Source organism: Chelonia mydas, chromosome 28, assembly GCF_015237465.2.
Source record: "Chelonia mydas isolate rCheMyd1 chromosome 28, rCheMyd1.pri.v2, whole genome shotgun sequence".
Classification (NCBI taxonomy): domain Eukaryota; kingdom Metazoa; phylum Chordata; order Testudines; family Cheloniidae; genus Chelonia; species Chelonia mydas.
The window spans coordinates 3,299,555-3,326,486 of record NC_051268.2 but is presented as its reverse complement, the minus strand read 5'-3'; the positions used below and the strand labels follow the sequence as shown (position 1 = coordinate 3,326,486).

Below are 26,932 nucleotides of genomic sequence, written 5' to 3'. Positions count from 1 at the left end.
TCCTTATTGGATAAATTAATAACTACATTAATAACTGACGCAGGGAAGAAAGGTAAGCAGCAGGATACGGACCCTGGACTTCAGGAAAGCAGACTTCGACTCCCTCAGGGAACGGATAGGTAGGATCCCCTGGGGGACTAACATGAAGGGGAAGGGAGTCCAGGAGAGCTGGCTGTATTTCAAGGAATCCCTGTTGAGGTTACAGGGACAAACCATCCCGATGAGTCGAAAGAATAGTAAATATGGCAGGCGACCGGCTTGGCTTAATGGTGAAATCCTAGCGGATCTTAAACATAAAAAAGAAGCTTACAAGGAGTGGAAGGTTGGACATATGACCAGGGAAGAGTATAAAAATATTGCTCGGGCATGTAGGAAAGATATCAGGAGGGCCAAATCGCACCTGGAGCTGCAACTAGCAAGAGATGTCAAGAGTAACAAGAAGGGTTTCTTCAGGTATGTTGGCAACAAGAAGAAAGCCAAGGAAAGTGTGGGCCCCTTACTGAATGAGGGAGGCAACCTAGTGACAGAGGATGTGGAAAAAGCTAATGTACTCAATGCTTTTTTTGCCTCTGTTTTCACTAACAAGGTCAGCTCCCAGACTGCTGCGCTGGGCATCACAGAATGGGGAAGAGATGGCCAGCCCTCTGTGGAGATAGAGGTGGTTAGGGACTATTTAGAAAAGCTGGACGTGCACAAGTCCATGGGGCCGGACGAGTTGCATCCGAGAGTGCTGAAGGAATTGGCGGCTGTGATTGCAGAGCCCTTGGCCATTATCTTTGAAAACTCGTGGCGAACGGGGGAAGTCCCGGATGACTGGAAAAAGGCTAATGTAGTGCCAGTCTTTAAAAAAGGGAAGAAGGAGGATCCTGGGAACTACAGGCCAGTCAGCCTCACCTCAGTCCCTGGAAAAATCATGGAGCAGGTCCTCAAAGAATCAATCCTGAAGCACTTACATGAGAGGAAAGTGATCAGGAACAGTCAGCATGGATTCACCAAGGGAAGGTCATGCCTGACTAATCTAATCGCCTTTTATGATGAGATTACTGGTTCTGTGGATGAAGGGAAAGCAGTGGATGTATTGTTTCTTGACTTTAGCAAAGCTTTTGACACGGTCTCCCACAGTATTCTTGTCAGCAAGTTAAGGAAGTATGGGCTGGATGAATGCACTATAAGGTGGGTAGAAAGCTGGCTAGCTTGTCGGGCTCAACGGGTAGTGATCAATGGCTCCATGTCTAGTTGGCAGCCGGTGTCAAGTGGAGTGCCCCAGGGGTCGGTCCTGGGGCCGGTTTTGTTCAATATCTTCATAAATGATCTGGAGGATGGTGTGGATTGCACTCTCAGCAAATTTGCGGATGATACTAAACTGGGAGGAGTGGTAGATACGCTGGAGGGGAGGGATAGGATACAGAAGGACCTAGACAAATTGGAGGATTGGGCCAAAAGAAATCTGATGAGGTTCAATAAGGATAAGTGCAGGGTCCTGCACTTAGGATGGAAGAATCCAATGCACCGCTACAGGCTAGGGACCGAATGGCTAGGCAGCAGTTCTGCGGAAAAGGACCTAGGGGTGACAGTGGACGAGAAGCTGGATATGAGTCAGCAGCGTGCCCTTGTTGCCAAGAAGGCCAATGGCATTTTGGGATGTATAAGTAGGGGCATAGCGAGCAGATCGAGGGACGTGATCGTTCCCCTCTATTCGACATTGGTGAGGCCTCATCTGGAGTACTGTGTCCAGTTTTGGGCCCCACACTACAAGAAGGATGTGGATAAATTGGAGAGAGTCCAGCGAAGGGCAACAAAAATGATTAGGGGTCTAGAGCACATGACTTATGAGGAGAGGCTGAGGGAGCTGGGATTGTTTAGTCTGCAGAAGAGAAGAATGAGGGGGGATTTGATAGCTGCTTTCAACTACCTGAAAGGGGGTTCCAAAGAGGATGGCTCTAGACTGTTCTCAATGGTAGCAGATGACAGAACGAGGAGTAATGGTCTCAAGTTGCAATGGGGGAGGTTTAGGTTGGATATTAGGAAAAACTTTTTCACTAAGAGGGTGGTGAAACACTGGAATGCGTTACCTAGGGAGGTGGTAGAATCTCCTTCCTTAGAGGTTTTTAAGGTCAGGCTTGACAAAGCCCTGGCTGGGATGATTTAGCTGGGAATTGGTCCTGCTTCGAGCAGGGGGTTGGACTAGATGACCTTCTGGGGTCCCTTCCAACCCTGATATTCTATGATTCTATTCTATGATTCTATGAACTACAGCTTTCATGCCTTTTCCTCATTTCAAGAGGAAAATATGCCACCAGTAGAATTCTAAATTGAGTAAATAGGTGTATGACTCATGCATGGCTTGTGTGACAGTCAGATGAGCTCATCTTTTGATAGGAGAGCACATTATGTTGCCATTCAGGACCCCACAGGTGAAGGGAGAACAGAGCCGTGGGAGGGGAGGAGAAGGGTGGAGTAGATAATTCTGGGATGCCAGGACATGGGGAAGCTGTCTTTTTCATAGACTGGCTGTGCTTCAGTGTAATCAGCATCCTGGACAAGCTGGAGGTGGCTATCCTGTCTAACTTGAAGCAAAAGCCAAATGAGTCTCCCCCCCAATTTCATCTACGGTTAAGTGCAGCCTGGCGCAGTCACATGAAAGAAGACACAGATGAACCAGAGTATGTTAGCTTCTTGGTCAATAATTCTCTTCCCTACCTACAGGAAAGGGTTAATATGCATATCCATGATGGGATCTCCCTGGATGAGTCCCTGGGTCTTCTAGCCAAGGTCCATACCCAGGGAAACTCTAAAGCAGGTCGGCGTGGAGCCCCAGTTGCAACCTTACAAGAGCCACAGGCTACTCCCACAGTGAGGATTGAGGGTCCTACCGGGACACCTCCAGGGCAGAACCGGACTAATCCTAGGTCCCCTCAATCTCAGTGCTGGGCCAATTTCAATTCACGGAACAATTGACAAGGGTGTGCATTCAGGCCCTGAGGGGGGCCTTGAGATCATGTTCCTTTTCTTGCAGTTGCTGTGCAGAACTCTTCTCATCCTCAGGGTTCTAGATCACTACCGCCTCATCAGGAGAAGGACCTCGCAGTGGTGTCAAAACGGTGCAGCAAACCCTGGAGACCCAACACCAGGATATCCAAGAACTCCGGACACACCTAAACAAGTTGGTGTTGGGCAATCAACGTCCAAATCCTTTAAACCAACCAGTGGCCTCTGTGGACTCAACCCCTCCTCCCAATTGGGTGGCTTATTCTCATGCAGGGTCAGCTATCCCTGAGGAGTTGGAGGTGGAAGAGTCTGAAGGCTACCCACCTATCTATCCTATAGATTACTCTGCATGATGCCAGCAGGCCCCAAGGAGCGTCACAACCCCTTTGGGAGGAGACGCAAGTGGAAGACGCACAGTATCTATTGTGCTGGGGGCTGCCCTCTAAATTTTATTGTAGATACCGGAGCAGCAATCAGTGTAATCCATGTGAAGGATCCTAAATCCTGTTTTGGCATCTGGGAAAACAAAGATGCTATCAACGTTTGTAAACTACCAAGTTATGGCCATGCTATCTAAACCTATCCAAGTACAAATTGGTCACTTGCACAAGACCCATGTCTTTGCACTGCTCACATTGTCAGACCCAAAAGGTAATCTGTTGGGGTCTGATTTAATAGGTAGGCAGGAATGCATTATTGATTTGGCTAATCGGTCGTTGTGTCTTACTGCAGGGTTGTGTCAAAGTTCCTTTCCCACTCTGAACTCTAGGGTACAGATGTGGGGACCTGCATGAAAACCTCCTAAGCTTACTTTTACCAGCTTAGGTTAAAACTTCCCCAAGGTACAAACTATTTTACCTTTTGCCCTTGGACTTTCGCTGCCACCACCAAACGTCTAACACTGGTTACTGGGAACGAGTCCATTTGGAAACATCTTTCCCCCCCAAAATCCTCCCAAATCTTACACTCCCTTTCCTGGGGAAGGTTTGATAAAAATCCTCACCAATTTGCATAGGTGACCACAGACCCAAACCCTTGGATCTTAAGAACAATGAAAAAGCATTCAGTTTCTTAAAAGAAGAATTTTAATAGAAGAAAAAGTAAAAAGAATCACCTCTGTAAAATCAGGATGGTAAATACCTTACAGGGTAATTAGATTCAAAACATAGAGAATCCCTCTAGGCAAAACCTTAAGTTACAAAAGGACACAAAAAACAGGAATATCCATTCCATTCAGCACAGCTTATTTTCTCAGCCATTTAAAGAAAACAGAATCTAACGCATATCTAGCTAGATTATTTACTAAGTTCTAAGACTCCATTCCTGTTCTGTCCCCAGCAAAAGCATCACACAGACAGAGAGAGAGGGGCTTTGTTTCTCCCTCCCCCCAGCTTCTGAAAGTATCTTGTCTCCTCATTGGTCACTTTGGTCAGGTGCCAGCGAGGTTATCCTAGCTTCTTAACCCTTTACAGGTGAAAGGGTTTTTCCTTTGGCCAGGAGGGATTTTAAAGGGGTTTACCCTTCCCTTTATATTTATGACACCCCCCCCCCAAATCACAGATAGGGTGAAATGCTGGCTAGGATATCTTCCTGGAGCTCTAGGGAAAAAACAGAGTGAATAAGACACATGCACCTCTAAATATACTACCAAGTATATAAAGACTAACAATATTTTCCACTTCTCAAGGACGATTTTAACCAGTTGATTCTGGGAAACTTTCACGGGAGAGTGCATCAGCCACTTTGTTAGAAGCTCCTGAGATGTGTTGGATGTCGAAATCAAAATCTTGGAGAGCTAAACTCCACCGAATAAGTTTGTTATTTCCCGTGGCGGTATGAAGCCACCGTAGTGCAGCATGGTCGGTTTGCAGGTGGAAACGCCATCCCCAAACATATGGGCATAGCTTTTCCAGTGCGTAGACAATGGCATAACATTCTTTTTCACTGACTGACCAGTTGCTTTCCCTCTCAGACATCTTCTTGCTGAGAAACACTACAGGGTGGAATTCTTGTTCCGGTCCTTCCTGCATTAAAACTGCTCCCACACCACGCTCGGACGCATCTGTGGTTACTAGGAACGGTTTGTCAAAGTCTGGGGCCCTTAGTACAGGGTCAGATATGAGTGTCGCTTTAAGCTGGTTAAAGGCCTTCTGACACTCTTCGGTCCACTGAACGGCATTTGGCTGTTTCTTTTTGGTTAGGTCTGTCAGTGGCGCGGTGATTTGGCTGTATTGCGGTACAAATCGCCTGTAATAACCGGCCAAGCCTAAGAAGGATTGGACCTGTTTCTTTGACTTTGGGACAGGCCACTTTTGGATAGCATCCACTTTGGCCTGTAGGGGATTGATAGTTCCTTGACCCACCTGGTGTCCAAGGTAAGTCACTCTGTTTACGCCTATTTGACACTTCTTAGCCTTAACAGTTAGTCCTGCCTCCCTTATGCGCTCGAAGACTTTTTGTAGATGTTCCAAGTGTTCTGCCCAGGAATCCGAAAATATGGCCACATCATCAAGGTAGGCGACTGCATATACTCCTAATCCCGCTAGGAGACCATCTACAAGTCTTTGGAAGGTGGCGGGTGCATTTCGCAACCCAAAAGGGAGTACATTAAATTCATACAGCCCGACATGGGTGGTGAAGGCTGACCTTTCCTTGGCGGATTCATCTAGTGGTACCTGCCAGTACCCCTTGGTTAAGTCCAAGGTAGAGCTGAACTGGACCCATCCCAGTTTCTCCAATAGTTCATCTGTGCGAGGCATTGGATAGTTGTCAGGGCGAGTTACAGCATTTGGCTTACGGTAGTCCACACAAAAATGTATCTCCCCATCTGGTTTGGGAACTAGAATCACTGGAGATACCCATGCACTGCCAGAGGGGCGGTTTACTACACCCATCTGTAATATCTCCCGTTCTATAGCAGTTTTAGCTTGAGGAGACACCCGGTAAGGTTGGACTTTAATTGGGTGAGCATTACCTGTGTCAATGGAGTGGTATGCCCGTTCAGTCAGTCCTGGGGTGGCTGAGAACATCGGCGTGTAGCTAGTGCACAGCTCCTGGATCTGCTGTCGCTGCATATGCCCAAGGGTCATGGAGAGGTTCACCTCTTCCATGCCACCAGCTCTTTTCCCTTCGTAGTAGACACCTTCAAGCCACTCAGCGTCATCTCCTCCCTGGGCTGTAAACTGACAAACCTTTAATTCTCTGGAATAAAAGGGCTTTAGAGAATTAATATGGTACACCTTAGGCTTTCAGTTGGAGGTGGGGAATGCTATGAGATAATTAACAGCTCCCAGGCGCTCCTGGACCGTGAATGGCCCTTCCCACGATGCTTCCATTTTATGGGCCTGGAGCGCCTTTAAGACCATGACCTGGTCCCCTACTTTGAAGGAACGCTCTCTGGCATGTTTATCATACCAGGCTTTTTGCTCTTTTTGAGCATCCTGTAAGTTTTCTTTAGCAAGGGCTAAAGAGGTTCAGAGGGTGTTTTGTAGGTTGGTTACAAAGTCCAGAATGTTAGTTCCTGGAGAAGGTGTAAATCCCTCCCATTGCTGCTTCACCAACTGTAACAGCCCCTTAACCTCGCGGTCATATACAAGTTCAAATGGTGAAAACCCTAAACTAGGATGTGGTACAGCTCTGTAGGCAAAGAGCAACTGCTGCAACACTAGGTCCCAATCATTGGAGTGCTCATTTACGAATTTACGTATCATGGCTCCCAAAGTTCCATTAAACTTCTCCACCATGCCATTTGTTTGATGGTGGTAAGGAGTGGCAACCAAGTGATTTACCCCATGAGCTTCCCAAAGGCTTTCCATAGTTCCTGCCAGGAAATTAGTTCCTGCATCTGTGAGGATGTCGGAGGGCCAACCTACCCTGGCAAAAATGTCTGCTAGTGCCTGGCACACACTTTAGCCCTGGTGTTGCTTAGAGCTACTGCGTCCGGCCATCGGGTGGCAAAATCCATGAAAGTCAGTATGTACTGCTTTCCTCTGGGTGTCTTTTTCGGAAAAGGACCCAGAATATCCACAGCTACTAGCTGAAATGGAACTTCAATGATGGGGAGTGGCTCGAGAGGGGCTTTGACCTGGTCTTGGGGTTTTCCCACTCTTTGGCATAGCTCACAAGACCGGACATAGGTATAAACATCCTTGCCCATTCCCTTCCAGTGGAATGACCCCCCCAACCGGTCTTTGGTCCTGTTCACCCCAGCATGGCCACTAGGATGATTGTGGGCTAAGCTCAAGAGCTTGACCCGGTACTTAGTTGGAACTACCAACTGTCTTTGAGGATGCCAGTCTTCCTGGTGTCCACCAGAAAGAGTTTCCTTGTATAAAAGTCCTCTTTCTACAACAAACCTGGATCGATTAGAAGAGCTGAGAGGTGGTGGGTTGCTCTGTGCTGCCATCCAAGCTGTCTGGAGGCTTTCATCTACTTCCTGTTCGGTCTGGAACTGTTCCCTTGATGCTGGAGACATCAGTTCCTCATTGAATTGTGGATCTATGCTTGGTCCCTCTGGAAGCGATGTAGGGGATGGGGCTGTTTCCGTTGACTGTGAATCGCTCTCCGCTGGTGCACTATGTTGGGGTTCAGGCTCCGGCTGAGCCTCTTGTGTAGGGTTATCGGCTGCTGCCGGTTGAGGTTCGGGGGGGCCCTCTGGTGTGGGGGTTGCAAGTACTGGATTCAGTGATGGCAAGGGGTCTCATGCTGGTTGTTCCGCCGGTTCCGGTTCTGGCTCTGTCTGGGTCTCTGGGACTGGAACCACTACTGCTGTTGCAGACATTGCCTTGGGGTCCGGGTCCATCACCTCTGACCGGGTCCTGGTAGAAGTTTCCGGAACAGAGCTAGCTGTGACGGCTTGTTTAACCTGGCTGCGGGTGACCATTCCCACCCTCTTGGCCTGCTTCACATGGATTGGCCAAGTCTTCCCCGAACAGCATGGGGATGGGATAATCATCATAGACTGCAAAAGTCCACGTTCCTGACCAGCCCTTGTACTGGACAGGCAATTTGGCAGTAGGCAAATTGAAAGAGTTTGACTTGAAGTGTTGAATCATCACTTGGATCTCTGGGTTGATTAAATTGGGGTCCACTAAGGAAGCATGGATAGCCGACACTTGTGCTCTGGTGTCCCTCCACGCGGTGACCTTCTTCCCCCCCACACTCACAGTTTCCCTCCGCTCCAAGGGTATCTGGGAGGTGTCTGGGCCTGAGGACCTCTGGTGTGATTCCAGTGCAATGAACTGTAATCTGTTGGGGTTCTTGGGGCAGTTGGCCTTTACATGCCCCGACTCGTTACATTTAAAACATCGTCCAGCTGATGGGTCACTGGGGTGAGGGGGGTTGCTGGAGAACGGTGTGGTGGGATAAGATGGCTGGAGGGTTCCTTGGGGGGTAGGTGGGGCTTTGGGCTGCCCCCGGTAGTAGGGTGTGGTCTGAAGTTGTCCCTTCTGGTATCTGCTCCAACTGTGACCCATTTTTTCTTTTCTGCCACCTCCACCCATTCGGCTCCAATCTCCCCCACCTCGATTACAGTTTTGGGCTTCCCATCTAGGATGTACCTTTCTATTTCCTCAGGAAGACCCTCTAAGAACTGCTCCATTTGCATTAGGAAGGGCAAATCTTCTGGAGATTTAACACGTGCTCCTGATATCCAGGCATCCCAATGTTTCGCAATGTGGTAGGCATGTCGGGTAAATGACATGTCTGGTTTCCACCTTAGGGCTCTGAACCGCCGATGGGAATGCTCGGGTGTTAGCCCCATTCTGCCTCTCACCTTGGTTTTAAACAGTTCATACTGGTTCATGTGTTCCTTAGGCATTTCAGCCGCCACCTCAGCTAAGGGTCCACTGAGCTGCGGGCTCAGCTCTACCATGTATTGGTCTGTAGAGATGCTGTACCCAAGGCAGGCCCTTTTGAAGTTTTCTAAGAAGGCCTCAGTATCATCGCCTGCCTTGTAGGTGGGGAACTTTCTGGGATGGGAAGTGGTACCTGGAGAAGGATTGCTAGGCTTTGTTGGTATATTCTCCTGAGCCTTTGCCTTCTCCATCTCCACTGCATGCTTCCTCTCTTTTTCCTTCTCCTCCTCCACATACTTCTCTCTTTCCTTCTCCTCCTCTTTGGCCCTTGCCACCATAGCTGTCCTGTGGACAGCCTCTTGGTTTTTTTCTGCCTCTTTCGCTGCCTCCGGTCTGGCTAACTCCAATTTGTGTTGTGTCTTGGTTTCTGTCATCTTTGCCTCTCTGTTTTTAACTAACTTTACACCCGAGAGTTAGCAGTAAAACAAAACAAACAAAAACTTGGCTTGTAAAATTTTGCTGTCCTGTAATATGATACCTATATTCTCTGATAGTGATTGTCAGCCTACAGAAAAATCCTAAAAAAAAAACCAAAACCAATAACAAATAAAAAAAACCCTAACACCTTTATCTCCAGGCAAATAAGCAGAAAACCCCTCTAGTTGCTCTTAGGTTAAAAAAAAAACAAAACACACAACTTCTTCAGGTCTGTGAAGACTGGTGAATTTCCCTACAAGAGGTTAACTACCCTGCCTTTAGGTAGAGAAAACTCCAGCTCACAAAAGACAAATTCCCTTTTGTCTCTGCTCTGGCACCAAAGCAGAGAAGAAAATACTCTAACTGCTTTCAGTTTAAAACCTTTTATAAACCTGCTTTTTCCAAAGGAAAAAAAAATATTTCCTTTTCAAATCTGTGCTTCTGGTTCAAAAAAATCTCAAAATGATTTCAAGTTAATCTCACCCTCTGCCACCATGTCAAGGTTCCTTCCCCACTCTGAACTCTAGGGTACAGATGTGGTAACCTGCATGAAAACCTCCTAAGCTTACTTTTACCAGCTTAGGTTAAAAAACTTCCCCAAGGTACAAACTATTTTACCTTTTGCCCTTGGACTTTCGCTGCCACCACCAAACGTCTAACACTGGTTACTGGGAATGAGTCCGTTTGGAAACGTCTTTCCCCCCAAAATCCTCCCAAATCTTACACCCCCTTTCCTGGGGAAGGTTTGATAAAAATCCTCACCAATTTGCATAGGTGACCACAGACCCAAACCCTTGGATCTTAAGAACAATGAAAAAGCATTCAGTTTCTTAAAAGAAGAATTTTAATAGAAGAAAAAGTAAAAAGAATCACCTCTGTAAAATCAGGATGGTAAATACCTTACAGGGTAATTAGATTCAAAACATAGAGAATCCCTCTAGGCAAAACCTTAAGTTACAAAAGGACACAAAAAACAGGAATATCCATTCCATTCAGCACAGTTTATTTTCTCAGCCATTTAAAGAAAACAGAATCTAACGCATATCTAGCTAGATTACTTACTAAGTTCTAAGACTCCATGCCTGTTTTGTCCCCGGCAAAAGCATCACACAGACAGAGAGAGGGGCTTTGTTTCTCCCTCCCCTCCAGCTTTTGAAAGTATCTTGTCTCCTCATTGGTCATTTTGGTCAGATGCCAGCGAGGTTATCCTAGCTTCTTAACCTTTTACAGGTGAAAGGATTTTTCCTCTGGCCAGGAGGGATTTTAAAGGGGTTTACCCTTCCCTTTATATTTATGACAGGTTGCCTGCTAGTGGTCACCCCAGTGGAGGGACCAGAACCAGATGAATACCACCTGGACACATTAATAGCAAACATGCACTCTATCCAGAGTTACAGGCCATACTTTGCAAACATGCTGATGCTTTTGCTAAACACAAACATGACCGCAGGTGCATGGTAGTCACTATTATTGTGGATGGGGGAAGACGTGCTCACCCAAAAATAATATTCCTATCCAGACCAGGCTATACCTTATGTAGCCAAGGCTATCAAGGCATTGCTGGCACAGGGAGTCCTGCATAGATGCACTTCTACAACCAACTCCCCAGTTTGGCCTGTAAAGAAAGCAGATGGTTCTTGGCACCTCACCATCGACTACAGATGATTAAATCAGGTTACCCCTACTTGTGCCCCTACTGTGGCAAAGACGCCAGACCTCATAAAGTCCCTTGACCTGGAGGCTAAGTGGTTCTCTGTGCTAGATATCAGTAACAGCTTTTGGATTTTACCAGTGGCCTCGGAGTAGCAATACAGGTTTGCATTTAGCTTCCAGGGAGGCCAATATTCCTGGACTCGATTACCACAGAGATATAAAAATAGCCCAGCATTGTTCCATGCTCAAATGTGGCAAGTCCTGACGTGATTTTCTAAACCGTCTGTTTTATTACAGTATGTAGACAACCTTTGCTTAGCAACTCGGACCAAGGAGGAGCATTTGGCAAAGCTGGATGAGCTCCTGCAAAGTCTTAAGGAAGCGGGTGTAACAATGCTGGGACCCAACTGAGAGTGCCAATTCAGGACAAATTGCTTAAAGCAGGGCAGTTACAGCCCAAGGTTGGGGTTTCTATACACACCAAGGCAAACCAAACCAGTCAAACAGAGAAGACTTCGGTTTTACCCCACTGGCTAACCACAAGTCACACAAGCAATTCCCTTAGACACTCCAGTTTCCCAGTATTACCACCAGTGCCACTCGTTATGGGGACAAATGGTCATGAAAACCAATACCCCAGTAAAAGAAAAAAGGTTCTCTCAATCCCAAAGGACCAAGTCCCAGACCCAGGTCAATATACAAATCAGATCTTACCCACAAATCACGCTGTTGCCAATCCTTTAGAATCTAAAATCTAAAGGTTTATTCATAAAAGGAAAAAGATACAGATGAGAGCTAGAATTGGTTAAATGGAATCAATGACATACAGTAACGGCAAAGTTCTTGGTTCAGGCTTGTAGCAGTGATGGCATAAACTGCAGGTTCAAATCAAGTCTCTGGAGCATATCCCCAGCTGGGATGAGTCTTTCAGTCCTTGGTTCAAAGCTTCAGTGTAGCGAAGTCCCTCCAGAGGTATGAAGCAGGATTGAAGACAAGATGGAGGAGCTGCAGCAGCTTTTTACAGTCTCTTGCCATGTGGTCTCTGCTTTCTTTGTCCCAAGGACAAGCTGTCCATCCCATGGCCTGGAAAAACCTCAGAGTTCTGTCCAGAGGCAGGTCCCTGCACACCCTGCTGAGTCGCAAGGTGTGTCTGCCTTCTCTCAATGGGTCAGTTGTATAGCTGATGGTCCTTAATGGGCCATCAAGCAGGCTAGGCAGAGCTGACACTTGCTCTGACAAAATGGGGTTGAACTCCCTCACAGCAAAAGGTGGAGGCAGTCCAAAAGTTGCCTATACCAGAGGACCTAATGGCATTAAGATCCTTTTTGGGCTTAAACTGGGTTCCACAGGGATTTCATTCCTAATTTTGCTTCCATTGTAAATCCCTTGTACCAACTGCTAAAGAAGGATGTTCTACGGGAATGGCTGAACAACACACGGAAGCAGTGTCCCAACTGAAGCAGGCCCTTGTCAAGGCTCCTGTGTTGATCACTCCAAATCCTGAGATACCTTATCACCTGGAGGTGGCGGTGAGTGTTAATGCATTAGCAGCTATTGCTTCCCAAAAGAGGCATGGAAAATTCAGACCTGTGGCCTATGCCTCACATTTAATGTCTCCAGTAGAACTTAAATATGACAAATGTGAGAAGTACTTACTGGCCATTAGTTGGGCCATACAGCATTTTGCTTTCCTAATTGGCCTCAGCCCAATTATATTACACTCACTGCACACAACCCTTCAGTTTCTGCTATCTAATCGAGTTAAAGATGGTCAGGTTTCCAACGCCCACCTAGCCCATTCGGCATTGTTGTTACAGGAGAAGGATATCGCAGTAAAACTGTTGGTAAAAATGTTAGGATACCATCTTTGCTGCCCACAGCCTCACTGTATCAAGGAGAGCCCCATGACTGTCCAGACACGAATGAACAGAGTCCAAAGAGAGTGGTAGAAAGAGTCTTCTTCCTGCCTCTAATCCAAGAGAAAGATTCCTTTAAAGGACACCACTTCTTTGTGGACGGATCAAGCGATCATGATCCTCAAGGGAATTTGTGCACTGGCTTTGGGATTTATGTCTGTCCTCCCAAAGGAATGCCTTGGGGAAAAAGCACACTCATGTACCCCACATTCGGCCCAATATGCTGAGTTAGCAGCAGTGGCTTGTGTACTGGAGTATTGTGTACAGGCCTCCCTTAAAGCCTAGTACCAGTGTGTTGGTCTGTTTTCAGACTCCACTTGGGTGTGCAGTTCTCTCACTGAGTTCCTGCCCTGTTGGGAAACAAATGAGTTCACATCCTCTGATGGGTCCCCAATCAAGTATGCATCACTGTTAAGGTACATCTGTGACCTGGCTTTAAAAATCCTATCTCAGGATGGCCTGTCATGCTGAAAAAGTTCAAGGCTCATTCCAAATCAGAACCCTATGTGATCAAGAATCGAAAGGCCGATAGCCTAGCCAGAGAGGGAGCTCGATCAGGGGAACCTTGGAAAGAAAAAGACTTAGGACATTCCTTCATAACCCTTGGTTCCATTGCTGCTGCCAAGATGGTAGAGACTGACATTCCCGACTTAAAGGAGATGCAAGCATTAGACAAAGATATAGTGGAGAACTCTCCAAGACAGAAGGAGACTGGTCATCTATATTGAACCCTGTATATGGGAGGTACAGACAGTATCTACAGGTGGTGGATAAAATCGTTATGTACATGGGAGACCTTTTTCCAGTGTGTGTGGTTCCAACCTCCCTAAGAAATGAAATTATATACATGGTCCATGATACTCCAACAGGGGGACATCAGGGAGTAGACAAAACTGTCCAATGTCTCTTAACCGTGGGATGGTGGCCTCTTCTTAGATTAGATGTACCACAGTACTGTAACAACTGTTTGACTTGCGCCCCAGTCAACATGCTCCTTCCAAGCATAATGCACCATTACAATCTCAGGTGTATGAAGGTCCATGGATGGCTTTGCAGATTGATTTCATAGGCCCTCTACTGTGAAACCAAAGAGGCAGCCAATATCTCTTGGTGGTTGGCGATCCTCTCTCAAAATGGGTGGAGGCCTTTCCTTTGAAGACCAATACTGCAAAGGCCACAGCCAAGGTCCTAGTAGAACAAGTCGCTTGTTGGGGGATCCCTCTGAAAGTGGAATCAGACCAGGGATTACATTTCACAGGGCAGTTCTTCAAAGACTATCTTAAACTAATGGGAGTCCCACAGAGACTACACATCCTATACAGACCTCAGTCATCTGGGATGGTGGAACGTACAAATCAGACCACAAAGGTAATGTTGAGGAAACTGGTGGATGCAACTGGGATTCCCTCTCGCCTCTAATTCTTATGGCACTAAGGGCAACTCCTGCTGTGTCTACTGATAAGACAGTTGAAGTAATGACAGGCCGAAGTATGAGGCTGCCAGAACACCTAATTTGGCACACCAGTGGCACTCAGTTGGAGGGAATCAAAATGGATACCTACCTGCAAAATCTGCAGGAACATTTAAATCAGGTCCATCTGCAGGTAGCTGCTAAATTGGGGAAATCAAAGCATAAGGCTAAGGCCTACTTCAATAAAACCCAAAGAGAGAATACTTGGGAGGTTGGTGATCTAGTAATGCTGTTATCCTACAAAGCACCAGAGCATAGGCTGTGTAATCGGTGGATCAGACCTTTCCGAATCATAGATAAACTCAGTTTATCAGTGTACAAGTTTAGAGTAACAGGAGGCAAGCGTGCTAAAGATAAAAATCTACCATGCTAACCAGTTAAAGGTGTAGCAATCATCCAGGTCCCAGGAGCAGCTTGCTTCCCAGGAGCTAGCTGAATTGTCTCCTAAGAACCCGCCATAGTTGGAGTTCAGAGGATTGCAGTCATGAAATGGACATTGGGATTTCTGATCTGCTACTCCTTCATCTTTGCCCTGAGGGTAGGGCTAAACCAACATCAAGACTTTGGGACTAGACTCCTGCACAAAGTACACCAAGCTGCCCAGGACCATAATACCCAACGATGCCTCCACACTCAGCTGTTTGAACACTTAAAATGTATCATACTGCCAACAGAGACTGAATGATCCGTTATCACCCATCAAGGCAATGAACTTACTTTAAAGCTATATGTCAATTTGCTGGCAAATGGCTCTACGGACTCATTCCCACATCTTGTAAACATCTTAAGTGTTGATGCGATGGGGAGTATTGTTTGGGGTTAGAAAGAGGAGACTAAGGCTAAATCTTCACCGTCACATGATTCAAAGTTAGAAGCATATGAGGTAATCATAAGTTGGCAATACACACAAAATCAGAGGAAATTAGTCACAGCAATAAAACGGCGGACCAAACTATCCGCCTGGACTAATGATATATATATGGGTACATTATATATTGTGTCTGGCAGATATCAAGCAGGAATTTGTACAATTCTTCAACCATTGCCTAATAATTGCATTTGGTGGAGCCATACTAAATTAATTGTTTGACCCCCTCACGTAAGTGAGTTTCCAGAAACTGTAAATTTGGATCCCCGTCCTGAATTCATCAACCATCCATCCAATCCAACATGTCACAGGAATTAGAGGGGAAGTTGTCACCTTTAAATATCAATTAACGGGTGACATCACTGCCATCAAGTGGTTGGAAAAAAATTCAGCCATTAGATGAGGATTCAAAGGGGGGAGGATGTAACACCTATATCTCTTCACTAACCAATTCCACATCCCTCAGACATGGAATTCCCTATGGGGATTGGAAACACAAGGCCAATTGTGAAAACTCTGTAACTGGAGGAAGTCTAACCTTACACAGGGTAGAATATGAAAATGAAGGGCTATATGAAGTCTGTCTTATAGCTACCTTTCAGACTAAATTAGGAGATAAGAAATACATATTGAATGTGACTTTTGAACTTAAGGTTCACAACCCAATAATTGACTATGACTATGACACCACCATTGGTGGTGTATTGATTTGACCAGCAACAAACCCAGGATCAGCCACTGGTCTCACCACAACACCCATGTTCGGTATATTAATTAACCAAGTTCGATTTATGCATATTTCTGTGGGGTTAAACTTGTCCAGCTGGGGGAGTTTGAATACACCAAAGTGGTTTCCTTCTTCTCAGTACTCCTTGTGGATAAGATTGTAACTTGTCAGCAACGAGTACGAAACATATCAATGTAGGGGGCAGATAACAAAATAAAATCATATACCTCCAGACAAAAACGTAGCTTAAATCCACTGGGAGTTCTGGGATCCATGTCAGGACTATTTGGTTCAGGGATGTCAATGTAGAACTGTATTGATGTTTGGAAAATCCGCAAGCACATAAATTATGTAATACAAGAGAAAGCTAATCAGGTGATGAATCCAATGTTGCAAGGCATATAAGAGCTATCACAGGAGGAATGTTTTACTATTTATAACATGTATGATATAGCACGACTATTCAATGACACTCCATGCAAAATTAACCAGCTAATTGCTCATAATGATGATTGGCAAAAAGACCAATCATTAGGAAAGGAAATTATTTGCTTTGCATATGGGGACTATGTCATTAACACTATCACTGAGGCATTGCAATCCCTAAGGCATTGCAATCCCTAGAATTGGGAAGGATCCCCAATCTAATTAAAGATGAGCAATTATTAAATTGGTGTTGCCCTAAATGTTTTGAAAGGTCTGAAGGGGAGAGATCTGTATGTTTGATTGCATGTCCACATGTATCCATTGGAATTATGAGACAAATGGGGTCTGTGATACCACATCCCAACTGAGACAGTTATTTTCTCAAAATTGTGTTGTAGCACGATCCTTTTATGTTTCATTCACAGTCTCTTTACCTGTGTTTGACTCGGACAAGGATGTGTATAAGTGGTTGGCTGCAGTACAGTCCATAGGTCACCTCGAAGATGGTATCTACAAGGAATGTGTCAATGTTCCTTCCTTGGCAGTCTATCACACTGCAACCCAAACATGGAAAGTTCTGCAGATGGCCTGTTGCTCTAAAAAGGGGCCTCAGTATATCTGCAGATGTAATGTGTTTGAGGCAAGTACTATCTTGTGTGAACTGCAGGGAGAGATCCAGAATCAATCATCGTTAGAGTGTATGGTCCAACTGACCAGATGGAAGACTCCTGCGGAGAGGGTGACCTATGCTGGAAATAGTCAATTTTGCATAGTAACCAACCAGGAAAGGTTCCTATATGGTTTCTTGGCGTGTCAGGTCACAGATCCAGACTTCTGTTTTACTCCTAAGCAGTTTACCTAATTGGAAATCAAGTGATTTCCCTATTCCTGTCTTTGAAAACACACAACTGTTGTTCAGTCTGATCCCTCCTATCAGAATTTGACTATTCAATATACCGCAACATTTTTAGTACATAATCCCCCTCTGGAACTACAATTAAAACAATTGGTATCCCAAAAGGAAACCTACCTTATCTAAATTACAAATGATGTGGATAAGGCTAATCAAGCAATCGTCCAGTTATTAGATGGGAAAGGCCAAGAAGTAGATTCTCCCTGGAAGGAAATTGGATTAAAGGGATGGATTATTATCCAAGGTATTACAACAGAAATTGTTTTCATAACTTTAGGATGTATGCAGTGGAAACTCAATAAGTTACAAAGGAAAACACCTCCGATACAACCAACTGATTATGCCTCTATAATGCTCATGATAAGAGATATATCAAGAAATAGAGTCTATTCCCACACATGAACTATCTATCCCTTTGTCAGTGTGATCGGGTTCTTTAGTAATCACCCCCCATCAAAGGGGGGATTTGTAACCCATAGGATTGTTTTGCTAGCTATTAAAGCCCTGGCTGGGATGATTTAATTGGGGATTGGTCCTGCTTTGAGCAGGGGGTTGGACTAGATGACATCCTGAGGTCCTTTCCAACCCTGATATTCTATGTCCTACTAATCCAGCCACCCATATCGAATAATATTTTTCTCTTTCTGAATTAATCCATTTTATTCTTATGTTATCAGTATTAATTCCTATGAATTTAGGATGTGTTGAGGCATATGATATGTGTTTCCTAATAATTATACATGGAATAAGTTTTGCTGAAATGCAAGAAGCCCACTGGCCTGTATCCAGTAAGATCCGCTAAACAGCTAAAAGTATAATCAGTTAAGAGTAAATCAGCATAAAGGCTGGTAACCTTTGGCACAGACAGGAATGGTCCCTAAACTTTGGGAAACCAAAGGGAGGAACTATACACAACACTGAACAGGTTTATCCAGCATCTACAACCGGTTGGTAACCGCAGGGTGTACCACAACCTGGAAGTCACCAAGAGAGCCTAGGTTGGCAGTTTGGGGAGTGAGATAATCCTTATTAATATATAGAGAGTAAGTGTCATAATCCACTAACCGAAAGGATAAGACTACCCATAAATTTCTTAGGGTATGGAAATAAGATTTGGGTATAGTAGCTTAGGCCTGCATGACATAGCGTCAGGATCCTATCAAATACCTTGTCAGGAAGAGTTTTGAGCGCTTTTTAGTCTTTAGCTCTTTCTTTTCTTAGTCTGTAGAACATAGGAGAACAATCGTCCGTCACGCTCAGCTTGTGTAGTATACTATAACTCCTCAACATTCCTAGCTATTGGGGAAGCCAGGAGTAAGGCTGGTCCTTCATCTCCTATTACCGGGTCCTCAAGGAAGGCTGAGAGTGTGTTAAGGTACTTATATTAGGAATATTACCACCGGAAGTTTTGGAATTGTTTTACTGATTTGCAGTCATAAGTTTCATAGCATTTATTATTCTTTCGTTAATCTCAATAAAGTTTTTATCAATTTGGTAATGTCCTCAGTGTAAGTGTTTTTGCCAAGCACCCTGAGAGTCCTCTCCCGATATAGAGCTCTGAGTTCTTGGACCCTGTAGTCTGACTTGTACAGGAACCTATAAATCTTCCAGTTGGATGCGATCAGTGGCAAGCCATAAGAACTAACCCATAAAATTCAGGTCAACAAAACAATAACATAAAGTGAGCACTGTGCACTTTGTATTTTGTGTAGTAATTGAAACTAATATTTTTGAAAATATAGAAAACAGCCAAAAATATTTTAAAAGGGTATTCTATTATTGTTAAGAGCACAATTAAAATGGTGATTGTTATTTTTCAATTGTGCAATTAATCACTATTAATTTTTTTGAATCATTTGACAGCTCTAGTATTTTATATCAATCTTTGGGAATTGGTGAGAAAATGGGTCAAAACTTAAATATTTGATTATATGAGAGGGAAAACACCAAGATCTGGGGGATTCTATAGCTTTAGTAATTAGCTAGAGGGGAAAACTGGTAAGGTTTGAAGGGATCATATCGGAATATTCAATAAACCGCCACCACCTGCCACCTCCCACCATTCAGCAGGGCAACCTTTTAAAAGCTGCTTTAAGCTGGGAAGGAGCCAGCAGGGGATGGACAGGTAATTGGCAAGTAATAGCTGGGGAGGGACTTGCTTGGGGCAGTTGTGGGTGGAGGCAGCAGCAGCTGGGCCTGGTTAATAATTGGGGAGAAAAGGAGGAAGAACTGGAGAGACTTTTATGGATGTTTGAGAGGAGAGGGTCCTGTTCTTCCCCCTGCAGGGATGCTCTGCCTGCACAGAGGTCGTTCAATCTCCAGCCTGTCACACTGTCTTTCCCCTCCCTGACACCTCCACCTCCAGACACACAAAGGGGAACCCCCCACTGGGGCCCGATTGCTTTCCCCACATTTTGCCTCTCTGGGGCAGATCCTGGCCGGAGCTTGGAGGCAGCCTGAGGGTGGGAGTTTCCTTTGCAGCTAAGATCCCTCCCCGCAAATTCATTAGCATCAAGGGAGCAGATCTGCAGAAGCTGTGAGAGCTCAGGATCCTTCCGTGCCCAGAGTCACTTTCCTGCCCGTGCCCAGTTCTCTCAATTACCCCCAGGGTCTCTCTCAATTACCTGGAGTCTCCGGCTCAGGCTTGGGGTCTGCAGAGCCCAGGGTTGCCCTATGGGCTGGCTCCAGCTGGAGAAACTTCCCCCCACTTCAGCTGGAGACACAAGAAGCTTGAATGCTGGTCTCTCCCCAGCTGGGGAATCAACAGCTGCTCCTGCTGGGAGCAGCGGCTTGTAACAATACCTGGTCTCGGTCCTTTGTTCTCCCCAGTTCCTCCTCGCTCCTCCCAGCTGCTCCAGCCCCTTCCTGTGTGTGTCCTGCAAACACTAACCCTCGCTGCAGCAGCGATCACTGGGGCAAGGCAGGGCCTTCTCCGGCCGCAGCCAGCCCCCCTCTCTGCTCACCACCCATGTGTCTGTGACTCGCCAGAGCCGCTGTATTTACAGACACACACACACGCCCTGGCACCTGGCTAGCACTTTCAGAAGCCGATCTAGCTCGGGGAGAGGGATCACCTCTGACTGGGAAGAGGAAAGTGACCAACGTCTCCCAGCCTGAGAGGGAGAGAGAGACTGAAAGGGGCAGAAGGAGAAATAAGTGGGCAGAGCAGTTCCCAACTTCCCCATCATTTCACCTGTGGGCAGATTCCTAATCAGCTGTGTGCAAATATCCCCAGTGTGGAGCAAAGCACAGATCCCCCAAGTTATGCCCAGGATGCCTCAGTTCAAGGATTCCCTGCTATCTTCCACCCCAGCCCTGGGGTTTTCAATTGCAGTGTAGATGTGCCCTGAGCCCCTGTGCAGGGCTGTACCTGCTGCTGCAGCCCTGAAGGGATGGCGCCACCCAGTGGCTGGTTTATCCATTCCCCACTGGGGTGCTTTCACAGGGGAGCGCATTTTCTCTGCAGGGAGCCACCGGCGGAAAAACCTGTCTCTGGCAGTGTTCAACCTCGTGGAAACTCTCTTGTGCATCTGCAGCCTCTTCTTGTCCCCTCCCTGAACCTGGCCGCAGGTGCCAGCTGGCCGTGGTACCTTGTCTTGCCTTGGTTCCTAGTTCTGTTCTCTTGGCACAGATCCCCCAGCTCTGGAGGTTTTGTGGGGAGGGTGCTTTTTTATTGTTTAGTAGAGGATTTGGCCCACAGTGACTGTTATTGAGTCACACCAGGATGAGTGATGCACAGAAAGGGCCCCTGCTTGAAGTTCAGCCAGGGAGCTATTGCCCTTGGAGCTGGGGCTGCTGTTATTTTATAACCAGCAAAGGAGGGTGTGCGTCCCTGACACTTGCCCCAGGATCTGCCTCTCAGCGCCTTATTCACTGCAGATTGGAATCTTACTCTAGCACCAGGTTGAGTATTTCCCTGTTGAGGATTTCCCTGTTTAGTGGCACACTGCAATCCGATTCAACAGCGAGAAGTAAAAAACCTGGGCTTTAGTATATTTCTGAAACTCTGCATGCTCGTAGACATCTTTACATTCCCTGTGTGTCAGGGTAACACCCACCTCTGATTGTGGCTTGAATGAACAAACAATAACGTAGCCGCAGAGGGCACTAAAAGAAAAACTAGATGAAAGGAACTTTTGTGCAATAGTTTGGCCTTTGTGCTGGGATAATATAGTGAATTCCAGCACTGGCCATGGGGGTAACAAACCTTAGCCCATTATTTTGCCTTTAGCCAAGCTCCTGGGCATAAAATCCACTGTTCTTAATGGGGGTAGGACTCAGCAATTATTCAATTAAAAAATCTTCAGGGAAGTAGCTGTAAGTGGTCCCCAAAGGTTTCTTTGTGTTCACATCTGTACAGGAATGAGGCATAAAGCAGAAATGGAGGGAGGGTCTCTAAATTTAAATCAGGTTTCAGAGTAACAGCCGTGTTAGTCTGTATTCGCAAAAAGAAAAGGAGGACTTGTGGCACCTTAGAGACTAACCAATTTATTTGAGCATAAGCTTTCGTGAGCTACAGCTCACTTCATCGGCTGCATACTGTGGAAAGTATAGAAGATCTTTTTATACACACAAAGCATGAAAAAAATGGGTGTTTACCACTACAAAAGGTTCTCTCCCCCCACCCCACTTTCCTGCTGGTAATAGCTTATCTAAAGTGATCACTCTCCTTACAATGTGTATGATAATCAAGTTGGGCGTTAGGGGACGAGAGCTGAGGAAGCGTTGTTCTAACACCCCTACTCTACTTGCGCTATATTGATGACATCTTCATCATCTGGACCCATGGAAAAGAAGCCCTTGAGGAATTCCACCAGGATTTCAACAATTTCCATCCCACCATCAACCTCAGCCTGGTCCAGTCCACACAAGAGATCCACTTCCTGGACACTACAGTGCTAATAAACAATGGTCACATAAACACCATCCTATACCGGAAACCTACTGACCGCTATTCCTACCTACATGCCTCCAGCTTTCACCCTGACCACACGATCCATTGTCTACAGCCAAGCTCTGCGATACAACCGCATTTGCTCCAACCTCTCAGACAGAGACAAACACCTACAAGATGTCTATCAAGCATTCTTACAACTACAGTACCCACCTGCGGAAGTGAAGAAACAGATTGATAGAGCCAGAAGAGTTCCCAGAAGTCACCTACTACAGGACAGGCCTAACAAAGAAAATAACAGAACGCCACTAGCCGTCACCTTCAGCCCCCAACTAAAACCCCTCCAACGCATTATTAAGGATCTACAACCTATCCTGAAGGATGACCCAAAACTCTCACAAATCTTGGGAGACAGGCCAGTCCTTTCCTACAGACAGCCCCCCAACCTGAAGCAAATACTCAACACCCACATACCACACAACAGAACCACTAACCCAGGAACCTATCCTTGCAACAAAGCCCGTTGCCAACTGTGCCCACATATCTATTCAGGGGACACCATCACAGGGCCTAATAACATCAGCCACACTATCAGAGGCTCGTTCACCTGCACATCCACCAATGTGATATATGCCATCATGTGCCAGCAATGCCCCTCTGCCATGTACATTGGTCAAACTGGACAGTCTCTACGTAAAAGAATAAATGGACACAAATCAGATGTCAAGAATTATAACATTCATAAACCAGTCGGAGAACACTTCAGTCTCTCTGGTCACACAATCAGAGACATGAAGGTCGCTATCTTACAACAAAAAAACTTCAAATCCAGAGTCCAGCGAGAAACTGCTGAATTGGAATTCATTTGCAAATTGGATACTATTAATTTAGGCTTAAATAGAGACTGGGAGTGGCTAAGTCATTATGCAAGGTAACCTATTTCCCCTTGTTTTTTCCTACCCCCCCCCCCCAAGACGTTCTTGTTAAACCCTGGATTTGTGCTGGAAATGGCCCACCTTGATTATCATACACATTGTAAGGAGAGTGATCACTTTAGATAAGCTATTACCAGCAGAAGAGTGGGGTGGGGGAGAGAAAACCTTTTGTAGTGGTAAACGCCCATTTTTTCATGCTTTGTGTGTATAAAAAGATCTTCTATACTTTCCACAGCATGCATCCGATGAAGTGAGCTGTAGCTCACGAAAGCTTATGCTCAAATAAATTGGTTAGTCTCTAAGATGCCACAAGTACTCCTTTTCTTTTTGTAAATTTAAATCAGTTTTAGAGATAAATGTGTTCAAACACAGTGAGGAAGAAATAACAAGTGATCCCCAGCTGCTTCCCCCGAGCCTTAGGAGGGGATTAGCTGCCAACGGCTGCAGCTGCTGCCCTGAGGGGAGCGGTATAAGCTGTCTGCCCGTGGATGCAGCCCACCAGCTGGTTCTCCTGGGACAGAAGGTGAGTGGCTGGGCAGGGATGCCTCACTGGCTGGGGTCAGGACTATGAACAGGGGTCTCAGGAACCTGCCTCCAGGGGGGGTTGAGGATGCTGAGGTAGTGGAATCTCAGCATCACAGTCATCAAGAGTCAAAGCTGCTTGGGGGTGAGCATGGGGGGTAATGGTCCTAGTGGATTTTTTGTGCATCCCTTTCACTACTTGCCCACAACAACCTGGCAGCTCCCAGTTTTCTTTTTGCACTACGGCTGTGTGCTCTGTGGGAAGGGGCTTCTTGGAATCGGTATTTCCAGCTGCATTAAAGAGTCATAAAGGAGAAGGAAAAGTTAATGCCTTAGAAAAGTCTCAGTGTGTGTTAGATGGATGGGTGGGTGTCTAGAAACCACTCAGCTCTAGTCTCTTTTCCCTGATTTCCTTTATAAAACCTGAAGCAGGGAGCAAGGGTAGTTGCCCTCTCTGAGGCTTGAGCTCCAGATTACAAGACTGACACACTGCCAACCGCACTAAGAGGGCTTTGGAAAGATTTCAGCTCGGTGCATATAGGACCTTCCTCCAGCAGTGACTGGGGCAGTGATGGAGCCTGGGGTGTGCTGGAAGAAGCCGGGAGATCTGATACCCGGAGACCTGTCCTGGCAGCTTTCTCCCTGCCAGTGAGCAATCCACCTGGAGCTAATGGTAGGTTCACAAGCTATACACCAACCTCCCATTTTAGAACTTACTCTCCTTACCCTAGTACAGGTCGTTCCATGTGAATTAGGCAAAGCAAGTTGGGGGAAGCTACATGTGTAATATAAACCAGTGCTCCAGGTAAGGCTTGAACTCGTAACCCCAGCACTATTCCCCTTCACACTAACCAGTTGCACCGCTGCCGGTGCTTCTTACACAAAGTTGGTAAGGTTTCAGAGTTGCAGCCGTGTTCATCTGTATCCGCAAAAAGAACAGGAGGACTTGTGGCACCTTAGAGACTCACAAATTTATTTGAGCATAAGCTTTTGTCATCAGATGCATGTAGTGGAAAACACAGTGGGCAGATTTTATATACACAGAGAACATGAAACAATGGGTGTTCCCCACCCCGCTCTCCTGCTGGTAACACCCATTGTTTCATGTTCTCTGCGTATATAAACCTCCCCACTGTATTTTCCACTGAATGCATCCGATGAAGTGAGCTGTTGCTCACGAAAGCTTATGCTCAAATAAATTGGTTCGTCTCTAAGGTGCCACAAGTCCTCCTGTTCTTTTTTGTGGATACAGACTAACACGGCTGCTACTCTGAAACCTTCCTCTAAGAACTACCCTCCTCAAAAGGAAAAGGAATCTCAGCACCAAAAATAAAATGGGTTGCAGGAATTTTTAAAAGATAAAATACTCACTGTGTGTTGTGCATCCATCACAATTCTTATTAATAAGTATTGTGGCAAGGTACCACCTCGGTCTCACCAGCCTCAGCTGTTTTTAGCCTTGGTGAGACAGGCTGGGGTAAAACAGCCCTTCTAAGATGCACAGGGGCAGTCCGCTCCTTCTCCCAGCCTGTCTTTTGGGCTTGGTTTTCTTCCCTTATGGGAGGGAATGCAGCCTCCCCTGCTGTCTTGTTGCTCCTAGCCTACTAGCAGCTTGACTCCTTCTCTCTCTCATCCTTCCTTCTTCTCCCAACAGGGGAGGGTATAAAAAGGTCTCAGGCAGCCCTTAGTTGGAATCAGCTGACCCTAATTGACCTCAGGTAACTGCCTCTCAGCTGATCCTAATTGATTCTCTGGTAACCCCTTCTCAGCTGAACCTGATTGACCTGTAGTTACCTCTCCTCAGTTGATAGGGAGGAGGGCCTTTTACCCTTCTGGGACTGTTTTCTACACACACACCTATTGCAGCTGTCTGTCCTGAGTTTATCACAGTATGTGTATCTCATGACACATCTCATGTCTTTCCTTTGCAAACAAGAGAAGGTGGGAACTCCATGATCCTTAAAATCTAACGAGGGAAACGGTCACACACATTGTTTTCCTCTTTACAGACATTTACTTTAGCACTTATCCAAATGAATTCCATTTGAAATACAAATAATTAAATTCTCTATGAAGTTTGTACTCTCAGATCCATTACTTCTCCCACCCCAAGCTTTGGAGTAAGGTTTGATGTCAGAACTCCTCTGTCCAAGGGGGATGAATTATCCCAAATAAACTTTCCAGCATTAACCAGCATTAGTAACAAAAAGGAAAAAACAACAACATATACTTCAGTTTTCCAATATAATTCAGGTTATCACATCATTAGCATCTTACTCTTTAACCAATAAATTCATTTTTAATTTCTTTTTCATTGGTACCAATGACACACCTAAAGATTGCAAAATCTTATATGATGAGATAAGTAGCTCTATGGATATGGGGAATGTGGTGGACATGGTATACTTTGACTTTAGCAAAGCTTTTGATGTGGTCTCCCACAGTATTCTTGCCAGCAAATTAAAAAAGTATGGATTGGATGAATGGACTATAAGGTGGATAGAAAGCTGGCTAGATCGTCAGGCTCAACGGGTAGTAATCAATGGCTCGATGTCTAGTTGGCAGATGGTATCAAGCAAAGTGCCCCAGAGATCGGTCCTGGGGCCAGTTTTGTTCAACATCTTCATTAATGATCTGATGGATTGCACGCTCAACAAGTTCACGGATGACACTAAGCTGGGGGGAGAGGTAGATATGCTAGAGGGGAGGGATAGGGTCCAGAGTGACCTAGACTAATTGGAGGATTGGGCCAAAAGAAATCTACTGAAGTTCAACATGGACAAGTGCACTTAGGATGGAAGAATCCCATGCACTGCTACAAACTTGGGACCGACTAGCTAAGTGGCAGTTCTGCAGAAAAGGACCTGGGGATTACAGCAGATGAGAAACTGGATATGAGTCAGCAATGTGCCCTTGTTGCCAAGAAGGCTAACGGCACATTGGGCTGCATTAGTAAGAACATCGCCAGCAGTTCGAGGCAAGTGTTATTGACCTCTATTTGGCACTGGTGAGGGCACATCTGCAGTACTGGGTCCAGTTTTGGGCCCCCCAATACAGAAAGGATGTGGACAAATTGGAGAGAGTCCAGCAGAGGGCAACAAAAATGATTAGGGGGCTGGGGTACATGACTTACGAGGAGAGGCTGAGGGAACTGGGCTTATTTAGTCTGCAGAAGTGAAGAGTGAGCGGGGATTTAATAGCTGCCTTCAACTACCTGAAGGGGGGGTTCCAAAGAGGATGGAGCTCGGCTGTTCTCAGTGGTGGCAGATGACAGAACAAGGAGTAATGATCTCAAGTTGCAGTGGGGGAGGTCTAGGTTGGATATTAGGAAACACGATTTCACTAGG

The 26,932-nt window shown here is 45.9% G+C and overlaps 2 long non-coding RNA genes across 2 annotated transcripts in view; one reads left to right on the top strand and one right to left on the bottom strand.

Moving 5' to 3' along the window:
- LOC119564617 overlaps window positions 1-20,246 on the bottom strand; it is a 31,115-nt gene extending 10,869 nt beyond the window's left edge. The window contains exons 1-2 of the long non-coding RNA XR_005223599.2: window positions 19,859-20,246; window positions 17,352-17,437 (exon numbers count right to left, since the gene is read on the bottom strand). This is a non-coding gene — a long non-coding RNA (uncharacterized LOC119564617). The remainder of the gene's footprint in view (window positions 1-17,351; window positions 17,438-19,858) is intronic.
- The window catches only part of LOC119564619, a 234,949-nt gene that overhangs the window by 88,834 nt on the left and 119,183 nt on the right, over window positions 1-26,932 (top strand). The gene's annotated exons all lie outside the window — the stretch shown is intronic.